The following is an 18,128-nucleotide window of genomic DNA, read 5'->3' on the forward strand; positions in this document are numbered from 1 at the left end:
CTTCTGAGGATGTTATCATCTATGCTGCTCGCGATGAAACCATTCGGTTGTTTTCTCTCAATGAGAAGGGCGAATTGGATGCTATTTCTCAGATTCCAGTCGTTTGTGAGTACCAAGATGTCTTTCCAGAAGAGCTTCCGGGTATGCCTCCTCATCGGCCAGTCGAGTTCGTTATTGATCTTGAGCCTGGTACAGAACCCGTTTGCAAGCGTCCATACAAGCTTGGACCCAAGGAGCTGAAGGAATTGAAGAAGCAGCTCGATGAACAAGAGCTTCTGGGTTTGATCAGACCGAGTTCTTCCCCATGGGGTTGTGGAGTTCTTTTTGTCCAGAAGAAGGATGGCACGGACCGACTTTGCGTCGATTACCCTCCATTGAACAAGAAGACAATCAAGAACAAGTATCCACTTCCCAACATCAATGAGCTTTTCGAGCAACTCAAAGGGGCTAAAGTATTCTCCAAGCTTGACCTTCGTATGGGTTATCATCAGATTCGCATTCGTGAAGAAGATATTCCCAAGACAGCATTCAGAACAAGCTATGGTTCTTATGAATATACTGTCATGTCTTTCGGCTTTGTCAATGCTCCTCCAACGTTCTCTCGCATGATGAACTTTATCTTCAACCCCTACACCAATGAATGTGTTCTGGTGTATCTCGATGATATCTTGGTCTTCTCCAAGAATAAGCAGGATCATGCCAAACATTTGCGATTGGTGCTCGACAAGCTCAGAGAGCATCAATTCTATGCGAAGTTTTCCAAATGTGAGTTCTGGCTTGATGAAGTTCTTTATCTTGGCCACATCATCTCCGCCAAGGGAATTGCTGTTAATCCCGCAAAGGTTTCTGTAGTTCTGAATTGGGAACCTCCTCAGAATGTCAAACAGCTCCGCAGTTTTCTCGGTCTTGCAAGCTATTGCCGAAGATTCGTTGAGAACTTCTCTAAGATTGCAAAGCCTCTTTCCAACCTCCTCCAGAAGCATGTCAAGTATGTCTGGACACCTGAGTGTGACGTCGCTTTCAACACCCTCAAAGAGAAGCTAGTCACAGCTCCTGTCTTAACTCCTCCTGATGAATCCAAGCCATTCGAAGTTTTCTGTGATGCTTCCCTTCAAGGTCTCGGTGCTGTGTTGATGCAAGAGAAGAAAGTTGTGGCCTATACCTCGCGTCAGTTGAAGCCCAACGAAAAGAACTACCCCACTCATGATCTTGAGTTGGCGGCAGTTGTCCATGCATTGATAACATGGAGACATCTCTTATTGGGAAGGCAAGTGGACATTTTCACCGATCACAAGAGCCTCAAGTATATCTTCACTCAACCCAACCTTAACCTCAGGCAAACTTGATGGGTCGAAATGATTCAGGAGTACAATCCGAGTATCGAATATACTCCTGGCAAGGCGAATGTGATTGCATATGCTTTGAGCAGAAAGGCTTATTGCAACAGTCTAATTCTCAAGCCGTTTCAACCGGATCTTTGTGAAGCCTTCCGCAAGCTGAATCTTCAAGTTGTTCCTCAAGACTTTCTTGCCAACCTCATAGTCTCTCCTACTTTGGAAGATCAAATTCGTGAGGCACAACTCCTGGATACCATGGTGAAGAAGGTGAAACGTGGTATTGACAAGGGCATTCCCAAATACAAGTGCTATCGCTTGGATGACAAAGATACTCTTTTCTTCGAGGATCGAATTGTGGTTCCAAAAGGTGATCTGAGAAAGGTCATTATGAATGAGGCACACAATTCCCTCCTATCCATTCATCCTGGAAGTACAAAGATGTACCATGACCTCAAGCAGTCGTATTGGTGGACTCGAATGAAGCGAGAGATTGCTCAATTCGTGAATGAATGTGATGTCTGCAGAAGAGTGAAAGCAGAACACCAACGACCAGCTGGTCTCCTCCAACCTCTTGCTATTCTGGAATGGAAGTTTGATCATATTGAGATGGACTTCGTGACTGGTTTTTCTAAGTCCAAGCGTGGAAATGATGCTATCTTTGTTGTCATTGACAAGCTTACCAAAGTGGCTCATTTTCTTCCTATCAAAGAATCTATCACAGCAGCTCAGCTCGCAGAGCTATACACCTCCAGAATTGTCTCCTTGCACGGTATTCCACAATTGATATCTTCAGATCATGGAAGCATCTTCACTTCTAAGTTCTGGGACTCCTTCCAGACGACCATGGGTTCCAACATTCGTTTCAGTACAGCTTTCCATCCTCAAACAAGTGGCCAAGTCGAGCGAGTCAATCAAATCCTTGAAGATATGCTCAGGGCTTGTGTCATCTCTTTCGGTATGAAGTGGGAAGATTGTCTTCCATATGCCGAGTTCTCCTACAACAACAGCTTCCAAGCGAGTTCGGGCAAGGCCCCATTCGAAATTCTCTATGGCAGAAAGTGTTGTACTCCTCTCAATTGGTCTGAGACAGGTGAACGCCAACTTCTTGGCAACGACTTGATCACAGAAGCCGAAGAAATGTGCAAAGTCATTCGTGAGAACCTCAAAGCCGCGCAATCGCGACAGAAGAGTTACTATGATAGCAAGCACCGTGATTTGGCTTTTGAAATTGGAGACCATGTCTACCTCCGCGTCTCTCCAATGAAAGGCACTCTTCGCTTCGGTATCAAAGGGAAGCTTGCCCCTAGATACGTGGGTCCTTTCAAGATCATTGGCAAAAGTGGCGATCTCGCCTATCAACTTGAGCTTCCATCCAACTTTGCAAACGTGCACGATGTGTTTCACGTGTCACAGCTTCGTAAGTGCTTCAAGACTCCTGAGCGCACTATCAACTTCGAAGAGATCGACCTCCAAGAAGATCTCTCTTATCATGAGCATCCCGTTGCTATTCTAGAAGAAACCGAGCGCAAGACCCGCAACAAGTCAATCAAATTCCTGAAAGTGAAGTGGTCACACCATTCCGACCGAGAAGCCACCTGGGAGCGCGAGGATCACCTCCGTTCTGAATATCCGGAGTTCTTTCAGTCCTAGATCTCGGGACGAGATCCTCTTGTAGTGGTGGAGTGTTGTAACACCCCGGATGTAGCTTTCCATATTTGTATCTCCAACTCTTGCCATTTTCGGCTATGTGATATGATATTCCCTCCGTGGTTGGGTTTTGTCTTTTGTTTTTGCATTTTATTCATGTCATGCATATCATATCAGGTCATCATGTGCATCTCATTTGCATACGTGTTCGTCTCATGCATCTGAGCTTTTTCCCCGTTGTCCGTTTCGCAATCCGACACTCCCACATGCACCGGCGCACCCCTCTTGTCTTCTTTCGTGTGCGGGTGTTGAACGTTCTCGGAATGGACCGAGCCTTGCCAAGTGGCCCTGGTATAGCACCGGTAGACCACCTATCAAGTTTCGGGTCATTTGGAGCTCGTTTGATACTCCAACGGTTAACCGCCCTCCTGCAAAGGCCTCTTTTAAGTTGCAGCCCAACACCCCTTCAAATCAGCCCAATAACCCATCTAACTCCCCTCCATGCTCTCGGTCGTTCGATCACGATCGTGTGGGCGAAAACCGCACCTCATTTGGACAATCCTAGCTCCCTCTACCTCTATATATAGACCCCTCCCCCGAATTCCGGACGAAACCCTAGCGAATTCCCCTTCCGTCGCCACCGGACACGTCCGGGTCGCCCCGCCGCCGCCACGTGTCGCCGCCTGGTTCGTCCGCGCCGCCGCCGCGCCAGTCCCTGCCACTGGCCCGGCGAGGCCCGGATCGGGCCCCCTCGGCCCATCTCCTCGCGCCGTCGCCCACTCCCCGCGCCGGCCACCTCCCCGCGTCGCCGCCGCCCGACTCCGGCGAGGGTCCGGCCGGAGCAGCGCGCCCCGGCCTCGCCTTCCTCTCCTCCGGCCGCCGTCTCCAGCGCGCCGGCCTCGTCCTCCTCCCTCCGGCCGCCGTCGTCCCTGTCTTCCGGCAAGCCGCGCCGCCGCTTCAGGAACCGCGCGCGCCAGATCCAGATCCAGATCGGACCGGTTGACCTCTTTCCCCCCTGTTTATTTCACCAAGTCTTTTATCTGCTGGTAAAATCATTGCATGTTCATCGCATCACATCTTTGCATCCGTAGCTCCGTTTCGTGCGTGTAATATGTCAAATTGTTCGCCTCGAAGAGTACATCATTTCATTCCATTGCATCATTTGCATTTGAGGTCATCTTGATGCCCTAAATGCTGTTGGAAGAGGGCTTCATATTGTTAGTTTCAGATTCTAATCAGCACGAGCTCTTTTGTCATTTTTTCCATGATTGATGTGTGCATCCTATGGACTTGGTCCCTAAATGTGTTTTGAACTAGGCTATGTCTTCTTTACATAGGTGCTTACCATGTATTTTTTTGAGCAATGTGGTGACTAGCACAAGCATGCAAACTAGGCTTCGTGTTAACGCTGTTTTTAGTTCCTGTTCTGCTGTAATTTTGTTGCCATGTAAACATGTTGCTACAGAGAGATCCATGCATTATTTGAGATACTTCAGTAAGGGTGTTTTGAAAACATTGTGTTGCTCTATCCATCCATGGTCCTGGTTGCAATTATGGAGTAGCCTAGCATGTCATTTTCGTGCTCTACTTTTGCTTCAAAATGTTTCCTGGCAGATTGTTTACATGTTATTCAATTTGGCCGAGGTTGTGGTAGTTGGTCGGGATATGCTATGATGTTGTTTCTTGCCATGTATAGCTTCTATGACATGCCTTCTTGATGGATGTATGCTTAGTTTATCATAAGGAGCTCTGTAGTGAGTGCATCGAGCTCGCGAAGGTGCCTTCATAATTATTTCAATGCCATGCTTTGTTTGCTGAAATCTGTTAACGAAACTTGCTATGTTTACGTGGGTGCCATCATATTTTCTGATCCTTTTTGGCTTATGGTTAGTAACGGACTTTTGATCTATGCTTTGAGTAGATTCATGCCATGTCTTATTTTGCTATTATAAGTTCCTGTAGCATGTTGATAACCTGTTCTGAACATTGCTTCGTGCTGCTGTTTATGCCATGTCCAACCTGTTAATTTTTTTTTGCGCTTTCTTCATGCTTGTTTGAACCTGTTATGATGTGAATTAGCCGTAGTTCAGTGTTCCTCTTTTGTAAAGCATCTCCTGTAGATCACTGCCATATGCTTTGTTTTCATATTGGGGTGCTGTAGCATAGTTTCTTGTTGCATGCTAAGTAGCATCGCGCTGTTAATCGCAGCTTTGTGCCATATTTGTCTTGCTTGCCATTTGCAAACCGTGCATCCGTTGCCGGTGAACTTTATATCGATTTCAACCGAAATCATCTCATCTTTCCAGCGGCATACTTGGTTTGCCATGTTGATGCCTTGTTCATCATCTTTCCTTCCGTAGCACGCATATGCACTGCATATCACATCTCGCATATCATGACATGTTTTGCATCATGATGTCTGTGCATTGCACCGTGATTTATTGTGGTTCCTTGCTTGTGTTCTTGCTTTGGGTAGAGCCGGAAGACGAGTACGTGCATGAGGAACCTGTTGAGTACGCTAACGAGGATCCAGCCTTCGACAACTCTGAGAACCTTGCAGGCAAGATGACCATACCTTCGAAATCATTTCTATCTTTGCTTGCTAGTATTCGCTCTTTCGCTATGTTAGCCCTGCCTGCCTTTGTTTACCATGCCTACCTATTGCCATGTCAAACCTCTAACCAACCTATCCTAGCAACCATTGTTTGGCTATGTCACCGCTTTTGCTCAGCCCCTCTTATAGCGTTGTTAGTTGCAGGTGAAGATGAAGTTTGTTCCTGGTCGGAACACGGATATTTTGGGATATCACAATATCTCCTGTTTAAATTAATGCACCTTATATACTTGGTAAAGGGTGGAAGGCTCGGCCTTATGCTTGGTGACTTGTTCCACTCTTGCCGCCCTAGTTTCCGTCATACCGGTGTTATGTTCCTTGAGTTTGCGTTCCTTACACGGTTGGGTGATTTATGGGACCCCCTTAACAGTTGTCTTTGAATAAAACTCCTCCAGCAAGGCCCAACCTTGGTTTTACCATTTGCCACCTAAGCCCTTTTCCCTTGGGTTTTCGCGAGCCCAAGGGTCATCTTTATTTTAACCCCCCCGGGCCAGTGCTCCTTTGAGTGTTGGTCCGAACTGAGTAGACTGCGGGGCCACCTCGGGGAAACTTGAGGGTTGGTTTTACTTGTAGGATGTCTCATCCGGTGTTGCCCTGAGAACGAGATATGTGCAGCTCCTATCGGGATTTGTCGGCACATCGGGCGGCTTTGCTGGTCTTGTTTTACCATTGTCGAAATGTTTTGCGAACCGGGATTTCGAGACTGATCGGGTCTTCCCGGGAGAAGGTCTATTCCTTCATTGACCGTGAGAGCTTGTGATGGGCTGAGTTGGGACACCCCTGCAGGGTATATAATCTTCTGAAAGCCGTGCTCGCAGTTATGAGGCAGATGGGAATTTGTTAATGTCTGGTTGTAGATAACTTGACACTTGACCTCTTTAAAAATGCATCAACCGAGTGTGTAGCCGTGATGGTCTCTTCTCGGCGGAGTCCGGGAAGTGAACACGGTTTGTGTTATGCTTGACGTAAGTAGTGTCAGAATCACTTCTTGATCGCTTCTAGCTCCTCGACCGGTGCGTTGCTTCTCTTCTCGCTCTCATTTGCGTATATTAGCCACCATATATGCTTAATGCTTGCCGCAGCTCCACCATATTACACCTTTCCTACCTATGAGCTTAAATAGTCTTGATCTCGCGGGTGTGAGATTGCTGAGTCCTCGTGACTCACAGATTCTAACAAAACAGATGCAGGTGCCGAGGATACTGGCGCAGATGGCGCAACTGAGCTGAAGTGGGAATTTGACGAGGCTCTTGGTCGATACTATGTATCGTTTCCAGATGATCAGTAGAGGTGCCCAGTCGGGACGATCGGGGATCTGTGTAGCTTTTGGGGTAGTCTTCTTTTATTTTGGTTCCGTAGTCGGACCTTGAGTGTAATCTGGATGATGGATGTTTATTTATGTATTGTGTGAAGTGGCGACTGTAAGCCAACTATGTATCTTTTCCCTTATGTATTACATGGGTTGTGCGAAGATTACCTCACTTGTGACATTGCTTTCAATGCGGTTATGCCTCTAAGTCGTGCTTCGACACGTGGGAGATATAGCCGCATCGAGGGAGTTACATTGATGTCCATCAAAACGGTCTCCAGAACAGTGGAGCGACAGAGCGGAGATATGTGGTGTTCTCACTGGTCATGTTTGGCTCGCAAGATCTTTATAGTAGTGGGGTTGATCGGAGTGGCGGCCACTACCCAACTCGTGCCTTTTTTTTACTTTAGGTCCACCTCCTTGTTAAGGTTGTGGTGACCTCCTATTTTTTTATTAAAAATGCAAGCGTTTTTTTGGAAAAATCGTTAATTTCTGGAAAAAGGCAAACAAAACTTGAAATAGTAAGACTTTTTGAAATTCACAAGCATTTTTTTGAAAACTGGAAATTTTTAAGGCGGAGAAACTGGCATTTTTTGAATTTGTGAACAGTTTCTAAAAATGGAAACTTGTTTTGAACATTCAAAACCATTTTCAATAATGTGTTTTTAATCACAAACATTTTTTTGAATTTGTGAACATTTCAGCAAACAGGAATATTTTTCGAATTTCGAATATTTTAAAAAATGCAAATAATTTTATAAAAATTGACAAGCAATCTTGTAATGGTTTTTCTAATTCGAACATATTTTGAATTTCAAACAAATTTGGAAAAGCGATGAAATTTAAAAGTTCCGAATATTTTAAAAAAGGGAACAAATTCGGAAATTCTGAAGATTTAACTAAAATGTGTACAAAAAAAGAAATTCAGAAAAATAATAAAATTATGGGAAAAACTAAAAAATACAACTTTAAAGGGGAAAAATATAAAGATGCACAGAAACAAATAAAACGTACATATGCTCATCAAGTCTAAATAATTCAATTCAGGGATAAACGCTTGTGTACCGTCACGAGTAGCAGGAGATCTACAAAGAAATGAATCCAATCCGAGCAGCAAGTGGCCTATGAAGAAAAAGCCGAGCACCTTTTGATCCCGAGCACAATCTGAGAAAATGGAAAGCGTAAGCTTGAGGATAGAAATATTAGGGGTGGCTGAAAATATAAAGTGTGCAGCTTTCAGGGCAAGGCCAGTTCCCCCATGAGGATGTAAACAGGCGTGCCTGGTGGATAAGAATGGTAGTACAGAGTGGTTTTATACACAGTCTTTTTTACAAAATTGCAGGGTAGTGAAGGCTGAGATAATTAGGGGCAATGAATGGTGTGGTGATTGAGGCTGTTTCATGTGCATTCGTGGCCAGAAGAGTGTCCGTCGTGGATACGAAAGAGATAGTGGTGGCAATAAAAGCGGCAGCGGGAAGATGAACGAATGTGACGGAGTTAACGCACATCTATGGAGCAGCGAAAGGCCAAGCGGCCATGGCAGACATGGTGGCAGTCGGCGCATGCCGGCGGCTGGCCAAGGGGGGCATTAGTCGTGGCAGAGGAATCCATAATTGCGGCGGCTGGAATGCACATCTGTCGAGAGGAAGCTTGTCGGTGGATCGTCGGTTGTGGTTGCGGGAATGGCTAGCGGTGACGGCTAGCCGGGGAGAGCAGGGGAAGCACGGGTGATGGCTTGTGCTAGTAGAGCATCAGGGTGGGCAGCGGTTGGCCGGGAGGCTGTTGAACTGGACGGGGAGTGACGGCCATGTCGTTGGAATGGCTTGGGGCGGTGTCTGGCTGGTGGAGTGGGCGGCGGCTGTATTATGGAGGCTGGGAATTCGATAGGGGAAGCCACGGTAGCTGGACACAATGGGGAAGAGGCACTATGGCTACTTCCCTACTGATTGTTTTTCATGGGCTTAGAACATCCAGATTACACCAACGATGAATGGCCCATGTACAACGTGTAAAGCCCAACCAAAATGAATTGAGGCGGAGGAAGCAGGCAGCGAGCGGGACGGCCTGAAAGGAACGAATCGGTATTTCTAACTTGGCGGTGGCAAGACATGGTAATTTAGCCAACTTCTGATCAGACGGTTGTAGGCCACAGAGGCATACTGGATCAACGGTTATAACAATTCAGATGACGTGGCTTCACGTGAACGCAGAAAAACCAGCTAGTGGGGTGCCCCTATTTAGATATAGAAGATTACGGATTTTTTTCTGATATTTTCACATGTTACAAAATATATTATTGGACAGAATTTAGACAACACCACACAGCAACATCAAATTCGTCGAATACAATAGAATATTAGTCTCCGAATACAATTCATCATATTAGTCTCCGAATTCAAAAGACTGAACAAAGATAGAACAATACAAGTCTCGAGACCGCGAGTAGCGAGTTTGCCTTCACATTACAAGTCGATATCGATCATCTAAACTACCATCACATAGAAGAGAGTTGCGGTCATCACGATGAGCATCATCGCGATGAAACTGGGCATCATCCGGTTCCTCCAACGCTCCCTCCTCTCTCCCGCTAGATAGCGGGCGTATCTAGATTCCGCCTCCGCCCTAGTGGTGTACCCTTTGTAACTGTTACCGCTGAAACGGTGAACCTGTCTCCGACACTCCTCCCAGTCATCGTAGACTCCGGGAACCTTACCCTTGTACACGACATACGACGGCATCTCTATGCACAAGCCAAACAACAGACAATACATAAGCAATATATAAGTATGCAACAAAAGGATCGGAAGAGAAAAGCAAGACATTAATAGCACGATTCATGGTCCTACTAATAAATAGCATCGATTACATCTAAGTTGAACGACTGTCCAAACCAAAGAGACATACAAGTTCATTAAAGTTTAATTACAACATCAGCCAATCAATGTTTCAGAACTACACATAGCATCACTACTTTCGACTCGACTCATGGGACCGGAGCGTGGATGAAGCCGCCGTCTGTCGTGATGGTCATGAAATCGCGGGGGTTGTCAGCCTGCATTTGTAGCGTTGTGTCTATCTCACTGTTCAACGGTTGATATCTGAGATAGAACTGCCCCGAGGTACGAAGGACATCTTGATGGATAATTTCCGCAAACTCTGACTGGATGCGAAAGAATTCTTGCCAGATGTCCGCGTCCTGGATTGCCGACAAGCTCGCGGCCCAATCTTTGAGATTATCTAGTAGCAGAAGGTGATGATGGTCCCATACGATCGCCCGCATGTGATGGAGGGCGTAGTAGGCATCCTTCTGACCGCCAGGCGGCTGCTTGACGCAGGAAAACTTTTTATTGTGGGCGAACACGTGTGCGGCGTACCGCCTATGAACTGGCTTGGTGAAGGTGCCTCCAGATTTGGCGTGGCCGGGGAGAACATCATCAAGAACTTTCTTGATGTTTGTGTAGTCTATCTTGGAGTCACGGTCCAGGTCGAAATACGTGGCCATGGAATATTTTCTTCTACTAGCACATATGCCCATGCGTTGCAACGGAAGAGATTTTTTTTTGCAAGAAGCATCCGGAGAGATAATTGATGTCCATCAAAACGGTCTCCAGAACAGTAGGGCGACAGAGCAGAGATATGTGGTGTTCTCACTGGTCATGTTTGGCTTGCGAGATCTTTATAGTAGTGGGGTTGATCGGAGTGGCGGCCACTACCCAACTCGTGCCTTTTTTTTACTTCAGGTCCGCCTCCCTTGTTAAGGTTGTGGTGACCTCCTATTTTTTTTATAAAAAATGCAAGCATTTTAAAAAAAATCATTAATTTCTAGAAAAAGGCAAACAAAACTTGAAATAGTAAGATTTTTTGAAATTCACAAGCATTTTTTTGAAAATTGGAAATTTTTAAGGCGGAGAAACTGGCATTTTTTGAATTTGTGAACAGTTTCTAAAAATGGAAACTTGTTTTGAACATTCAAAACCATTTTCAATAATGTGTTTTTAATCACAAACATTTTTTTGAATTTGTTAACATTTCAGCAAATAGGAATATTTTTTGAATTTCGAATATTTTAAAAAATGCAAATAATTTTAAAAAAATTGACAAACAATTTTGTAATGGTTTTTCTAATTCGAACATTTTTTGTCGAACAAAATTGGAAAAGGAATGAAATTTAAAAGTTCCGAATATTTTTGAAAAGGGAACAAATTCGGAAATTCTGAAGATTTAACTAAAATGTGTACAAAAAAAGAAATTCAGAAAAATAATAAAATTATGGGAAAAACTAAAAAATACAACTTCAAAGGGGAAAAATACAAAGATGCACAGAAACAAATAGAACGTACATACGCTCATCAAGTCTAAATAATTCAATTCAGGGATAAACGCTTGTGTACCGTCACGAGTAACAGGAGATCTACAAAGAAATGAATCCAATCCGAGCAGCAAGTGGCCTATGAAGCAAAAAGCCGAGCACCTTTTGATCCCGAGCACAATCTGAGAAAATGGAAAGCATAAGCTTGAGGATAGAAAAATTAGGGGTGGCTGAAAATATAGAGTGTGCAACTTCCAGGGCAAGGCCAGTTCCCCCATGAGGATGTAAACAGGCTTGCCTGGTGGATAAGAATGGTAGTACAGAGTGGTTTTATACACAGTCTTTTTACAAAATTGCAGGGTAGTGGAGGCTGAGATAATTAGGGGCAATGAATGGTGTGGTGATTCAGGCTGTTTCATGTGCATTCGTGGCCAGAAGAGTGTTCGTCGTGGATACGGAAGAGATAGTGGTGGCAATAAAAGCGGCAGCGGGAAGATGAACGAATGTGGCGGAGTTAATGCACATATATGGAGCAGCGAAAGGCCAAGCGGCCATGGCTGACATGGTGGCCGTCGGCGCGTGGCGGCGGCTGGCCAAGGGGGGCATTAGTCGTGGCAGAGGAATCCATAATTGCGGCAGCTGGAATGCACATCTGTCGAGAGGAAGCTTGTCGGTGGATCGTCGGTCGTGGTTGCGGGAATGGCTAGTGGTGACGGCTGACCGGGGAGAGCAGGGGAAGCACGGGTGATAGCTTGTGCTAGTAGAGCATCAGGGTGGGCAGCGGTTGGCCGGGAGGCTGTTGAACTGGACGGGGAGTGTCGACCATGTCGTTGGAATGGCTTGGGGCGGTGTCTGGCTGGTGGAGTGGGCGGCGGCTGTATTATGGAGGCTGGGAAGACGATAGGGGAAGCCATGGTAGCTGGACACACAATGGGGAAGAGGCACACGGGCTACTTCGCTACTGATTGTTTTTCATGGGCTTAGAACATCCAGATTACACCAACGATGAATGGCCCACGTACAACGTGTAAAGCCCAACCAAAATGAATCGAGGCGGAGGAAGCAGGCAGCCAGCGGGACGGCTTGAAAGGAACGAATCGGTATTTCTCACTTGTTGGTGGCAAGACATGGTAATTTAGCCAACTTCTGATCAGACGGTTGTAGGCCATAGAGGCATACTGGATCAACGGTTATAACAATTCAGATGACGTGGCTTCACGTGAACGCAGAAAAATCAGCTAGTGGGGTGCCCCTATTTAGATATAGAAGATTAGGGATTATTTATTTTTTTCCTGATATTTTCACAGGTTACAAAATATATTATTGGACAGAATTTAGACGACACCACACAGCAACAACAGATTCATCGAATACAATAGAAGATTAGTCTCCGAATACAATTCATCATATTAGTCTCCGAATTCAAAAGACTGAACAAAGATAGAACATTACAAGTCTCGAGGCCGCGAGTAGCGAGTTTGTCTTCACATTACAAGTCGATATCGATCATCTAAACTACCATCACATAGAAGAGAGTTGCGGTCATCACGATGAGCATCATCGCGATGAAACTGGGCTTCATCCGGTTCCTCCAATGCTCCCTCCTCTCTCCCGCTAGATAGCGGGCGTATCTATTCCGCCTCCGCCCTAGTGGTGTACCCTTTGTAACTGTTACCGCTGAAATGGTGAACCTGTCTCCGACACTCCTCCCAGTCACCGTAGACTCCGGGAACCTTACCCTTGTACATGACATACGATGGCATCTCTATGCACAAGCCAAATAACAGACAATACATAAGCAATATATAAGTATGCAACAAAAGGATCGGAAGAGAAAAGCAAGACATTAATAGCACGATTCATGGTCCTACTAATAAATAGCATTGATTACATCTAAGTTGAACGACTGTCCAAACCAAAGAGACATACAAGTTCATTAAAGTTTAATTACAACATGAGCCAATCAATGTTTCAGAACTACACATAGCATCACTACTTTCGACTCAACTCATGGGACCGGAGCGTGGATGAAGCTGCCGCCTGTCGTGATGGTCATGAAATCGCGGGGGTTGTCAGCCTGCATTTGTAGCGTTGTGTCTATCTCACTGTTCAACGGTTGATATCTGAGATAGAACTGCCCCGAGATACGAAGGACATCTTGATGGATAATTTCCGCAAACTCCGACTGGATGCGAAAGAATTCTTGTCAGATGTCTGCGTCCTGGATTGCAGACAAGCTCGCGGCCCAATCTTTGAGATTATCTAGTAGTAGAAGGTGATGATGGTCCCGTACGATCACCCGCATGTGATGGAGGGCGTAGTAGGCATCCTTCTGACCGCCAAGCGGCTGCTTGACGCAGGAGAACTTTGTATTGTGGGCGAACACGTGCGCGCCGTACCGCCTACGAACTGGCTTGGTGAAGGTGCCTCCAGATTTGGCGTAGCCGGGAAGAACATCATCAAGAACTTTCTTGATATTTGTGTAGTCTCTCTTGGAGTCACGGTCCGAGTCGAAATACGTGGCCATGAAATATTTTCTTCTACTAGCACATATGCCTGTGCGTTGCAACGGAAGATATTTTTTTGCAAGAAGCATCCGGAGAGATAATTGATGTCCATCAAAACGGTCTCCAGATCAGAGGGGCGACAGAGCGGAGATATGTGGTGTTCTCACTAGTCATGTTTGGATCGCGATATCTTTATAGTAGTGGGGTTGATCGGAGTGGCGGCCACTACCCAACTCGTGCCTTTTTTTACTTCAGGTCCGCCTCCTTGTTAAGGTTGTGGTGACCTCCTATTTTTTTATAAAAAATGCAAGCATTTTTTTTAAAATCGTTAATTTCTGGAAAAAGGCAAACAAAACTTGAAATAGTAAGATTTTTTGAAATTCGTAAGCATTTTTTTGAAAATTGGAAATTTTTAAGGCGGAGAAACTGGCATTTTTTGAATTTGTGAACAGTTTCTAAAAATGGAAACTTGTTTTGAACATTCAAAACCATTTTCAATAATGTGTTTTTAATCACAAACATTTTTTTGAATTTGTGAACATTTCAGCAAACAGGAATACTTTGCGAATTTTGAATATTTTAAAAAATGCAAATAATTTTATAAAAATTGACAAACAATTTTGTAATGGTTTTTCTAACTCGAACATTTTTTGAATTTCGAACAAATTTGGAAAAGGAATGAAATTTAAAAGTTCCGAATATTTTTGAAAAGGGAACAAATTCGGAAATTCTGAAGATTTAACTAAAATGTGTACAAAAAAAGAAATTCAGAAAAATAATAAAATTATGGGAAAAACTAAAAAATACAACTTCAAAGGGGAAAATACAAAGATGCACAGAAACAAATAGAACGTACATATGCTCATCAAGTCTAAATAATTCAACAGGGATAAACGCTTGTGTACCGTCACGAGTAGCAGGAGATCTACAAAGAAATGAATCCAATCCGAGCAGCAAGTGGCCTATGAAGCAAAAAGCCGAGCACCTTTTGATCCCGAGCACAATCTGAGAAAATGGAAAGCATAAGCTTGAGGATAGAAAAATTAGGGGTAGCTGAAAATATAAAGTGTGCAGCTTCGAGGGCAAGGCCCGTTCCCCCATGAGGATGTAAACATGCGTGCCTGGTGGATAAGAATGGTACTCCCTCCGTTCCTAAATAATTGTCTTTCTAGAGATTTCAAGAAGTGACTACATACGGAGCAAAATGAGTGGATCTACACTCTAAAACATGTCTACATACATCCGTATGTTGTAGTCCATTTGCGATGGCTAGAAAGACAATTATTTGGGAACGGAGGGAGTAGTACAGAGTGGTTTTATACATAGTCTTTTTACAAAATTGCAGGGTAGTGGAGGCTGAGATAATTAGGGGCAATGAATGGTGTGGTGATTGACTCTGTTTCATGTGCATTCGTGGCCAGAAGAGTGTCCGTCGTGGATACAGAAGAGATAGTGGTGGCAATAAAAGCGGCAGCGGGAAGATGAACGAATGTGACAGAGTTAATGCACATCTATGGAACAGCGAAAGGCCAAGCGGCCATGGCTGACATGGTGGCCGTCAGCGCGTGCCGGCGGCTGGCCAAGGGGGGCATTAGTCGTGGCAGAGGAATCCATAATTGCGGCGGCTGGAATGCACATCTGTCGAGAGGAAGCTTGTCGGTGGATCGTCGGTCGTGGTTGCGGGAATGGCTAGCGGTGACGGCTGGCCGGGGAGAGCAGGGGAAGCACAGGTGATGGCTTGTGCTAGTAGAGCATCAGGGTGGGCAGCGGTTGGCCGGGAGGTTGTTGAACTGGACGGGGAGTGTTGGCCATGTCGTTGGAATGGCTTGGGGCGGTGTCTGGCTGGTGGAGTGGGCGGCGGCTGTATTATGGAGGATGGGAAGACGATAGGGGAAGCCACGGTAGCTGGACACACAATGGGGAAGAGGAACATGGGCTAATTCGCTACTGATTGTTTTTCATGGGCTTAGAACATCCAGATTACACCAACGATGAATGGCCCACGTACAACGTGTAAAGCCCAACCAAAATGAATCGAGACGGAGGAAGCAGGCAGCGAGCGGGGCGGCCTGAAAGGAACGAATCGGTATTTCTCACTTGGCGGTGGCAAGACATGGTAATTTAGCCAACTTCTGATCAGACGGTTGTAGGCCATAGAGGCATACTGGATCAACGGTTATAAAAATTCAGATGACGTGGCTTCACATGATCGCAGAAAAATCAGCTAGTGGGGTGCCCCTATTTAGATATAGAAGATTACGGATTATTATTTTGTTCTTTTCGGATATTTTCACAAGTTACAAAATATATTATTGGACAGAATTTAGACAACACCACACAACAACAGCAGATTCATCGAATACAATAGAAGATTAGTCGAATACAATTCATCATATTAGTCTCCGAATTCAGAAGACTGAACAAAGATAGAACATTACAAGTCTCGAGACCGCGAGTAGCGAGTTTGTCTTCACATTACAAGTCGATATCGATCATCTAAACTACCATCACATAGAAGAGAGCTGCGGTCATCACGATGAGCATCATCGTGATGAAACTAGTCTTCATCCGGTTCCTCCAACGCTCCCTCCTCTCTCTCGCTAGATAGCGGGCGTATCTAGATTCCGCCTCCACCCTAGTGGTGTACCCTTTGTAACTGTTACCGCTGAAACGGTGAACCTGTCTCCGACACTCCTCCCAGTCGTCGTAGACTCCGGGAACCTTACCCTTGTACACGACATACGACGGCATCTCTATGCACAAGCCAAACAACAGACGGTACATAAGCAATATATAAGTATGCAACAAAAGGATCGGAAGAGAAAAGCAAGACATTAATAGCACGATTCATGGTCCTACTAATAAATAGCATCGATTACATCTAAGTTGAACGACTGTCCAAACGAAAGAGACATACAAGTTCATTAAAGTTTTAATTACAACATGAGCCAATCAATGTTTCAGAACTACACATAGCATCACTACTTTCGACTCGACTCATGGGACCGGAGCGTGGATGAAGACGCCGTCTGTCGTAATGGTGATGAAATCGCGGGCGTTGTCAGCCTGCATTTGTAGCGTTCTGTTTATCTCACTGTTGAATGGTCGATATCTGAGATAGAACTGCCCCGAGGTATGAAGGACATCTTGATGGATAATTTCCGCAAACTCTGACTGGATGCGAAAGAATTCTTGTCTGATGTACGCGTCCTGGATTGCAGACAAGCTCGCGGCCCATTCTTTGAGATTATCTGGTAGCAGAAGGTGATGATGCTCCCGTACGATCGCCCGCATGTGATGGAGGGCGTAGTAGGCATCCTTCTGACCGCCAGGCGGCTGCTTGATGCAGGAGAACTTTGTATTGTGGGCGAACACGTGCGCGCCGTACCGCCTACGAACTGGCTTGATGAAGGTGCCTCCAGATTTGGCATAGCCGGGGAGATCATCATCAAGAACTTTCTTGATATTTGTGTAGTCTATCTTGGAGTCACGGTCCAGGTCGAAATATGTGGCCATGGAATATTTTCTTCTACTAGCACATATGCCCGTGCATTGCAACGGAAGAGATTTTTTTTGCAAGAAGCATCCGGAGAGATAATTGATGTCCATGAAAACGGTCTCCAGAACAGTGGGGCGACAGAGCGGAGATATGTGGTGTTCTCACTGATCATGTTTGGCTCGCGAGATCTTTATAGTAGTGGGGTTGATCGGAGTGGCGGCCACTACCCAACTCGTGCCTTTTTTTACTTTAGGTCTGCGTCCTTGTTAAGGTTGTGGTGACCTCCTATTTTTTTTATAAAAAATGCAAGCATTTTTTTAAAAATCGTTAATTTCTAGAAAAAGGCAAACAAAACTTGAAATAGTAAGATTTTTTGAAATTCACAAGCATTTTTTTGAAAACTGGAAATTTTTAAGGCGGAGAAACTGGCATTTTTTGAATTTGTGAACAGTTTCTAAAAATGGAAACTTGTTTTGAACATTCAAAACCTTTTTCAATAATGTGTTTTTAATCACAAACATTTTTTTGAATTTGTGAACATTTCAGCAAACAGGAATATTTTTCGAATTTCAAATATTTTAGAAAATGCAAATAATTTTATAAAAATTGACAAACAATTTTGTAATGGTTTTTCTAATTCGATTTTTTTTTGAATTTCGAACAAATTTGGAAAAGGAATGAAATTTAAAAGTTCCGAATATTTTTGAAAAGGGAACAAATTCGGAAATTCTGAAGATTTAACTAAAATGGGTTCAAAAAACGAAATTCAGAAAAATAATAAAATTATGGGAAAAACTAAAAAATACAAATTCAGAAAAAATACTTCATATGAGGATACCTGCTTGCAGTACCTTACCTGCAAGCACCTCTTTTGTGGGACATCAACAACATAAAGTTATGTATATG

Source organism: Triticum dicoccoides, chromosome 1B (genome assembly GCF_002162155.2).
Source record: "Triticum dicoccoides isolate Atlit2015 ecotype Zavitan chromosome 1B, WEW_v2.0, whole genome shotgun sequence".
Classification (NCBI taxonomy): Eukaryota; Viridiplantae; Streptophyta; class Magnoliopsida; order Poales; family Poaceae; genus Triticum; species Triticum dicoccoides.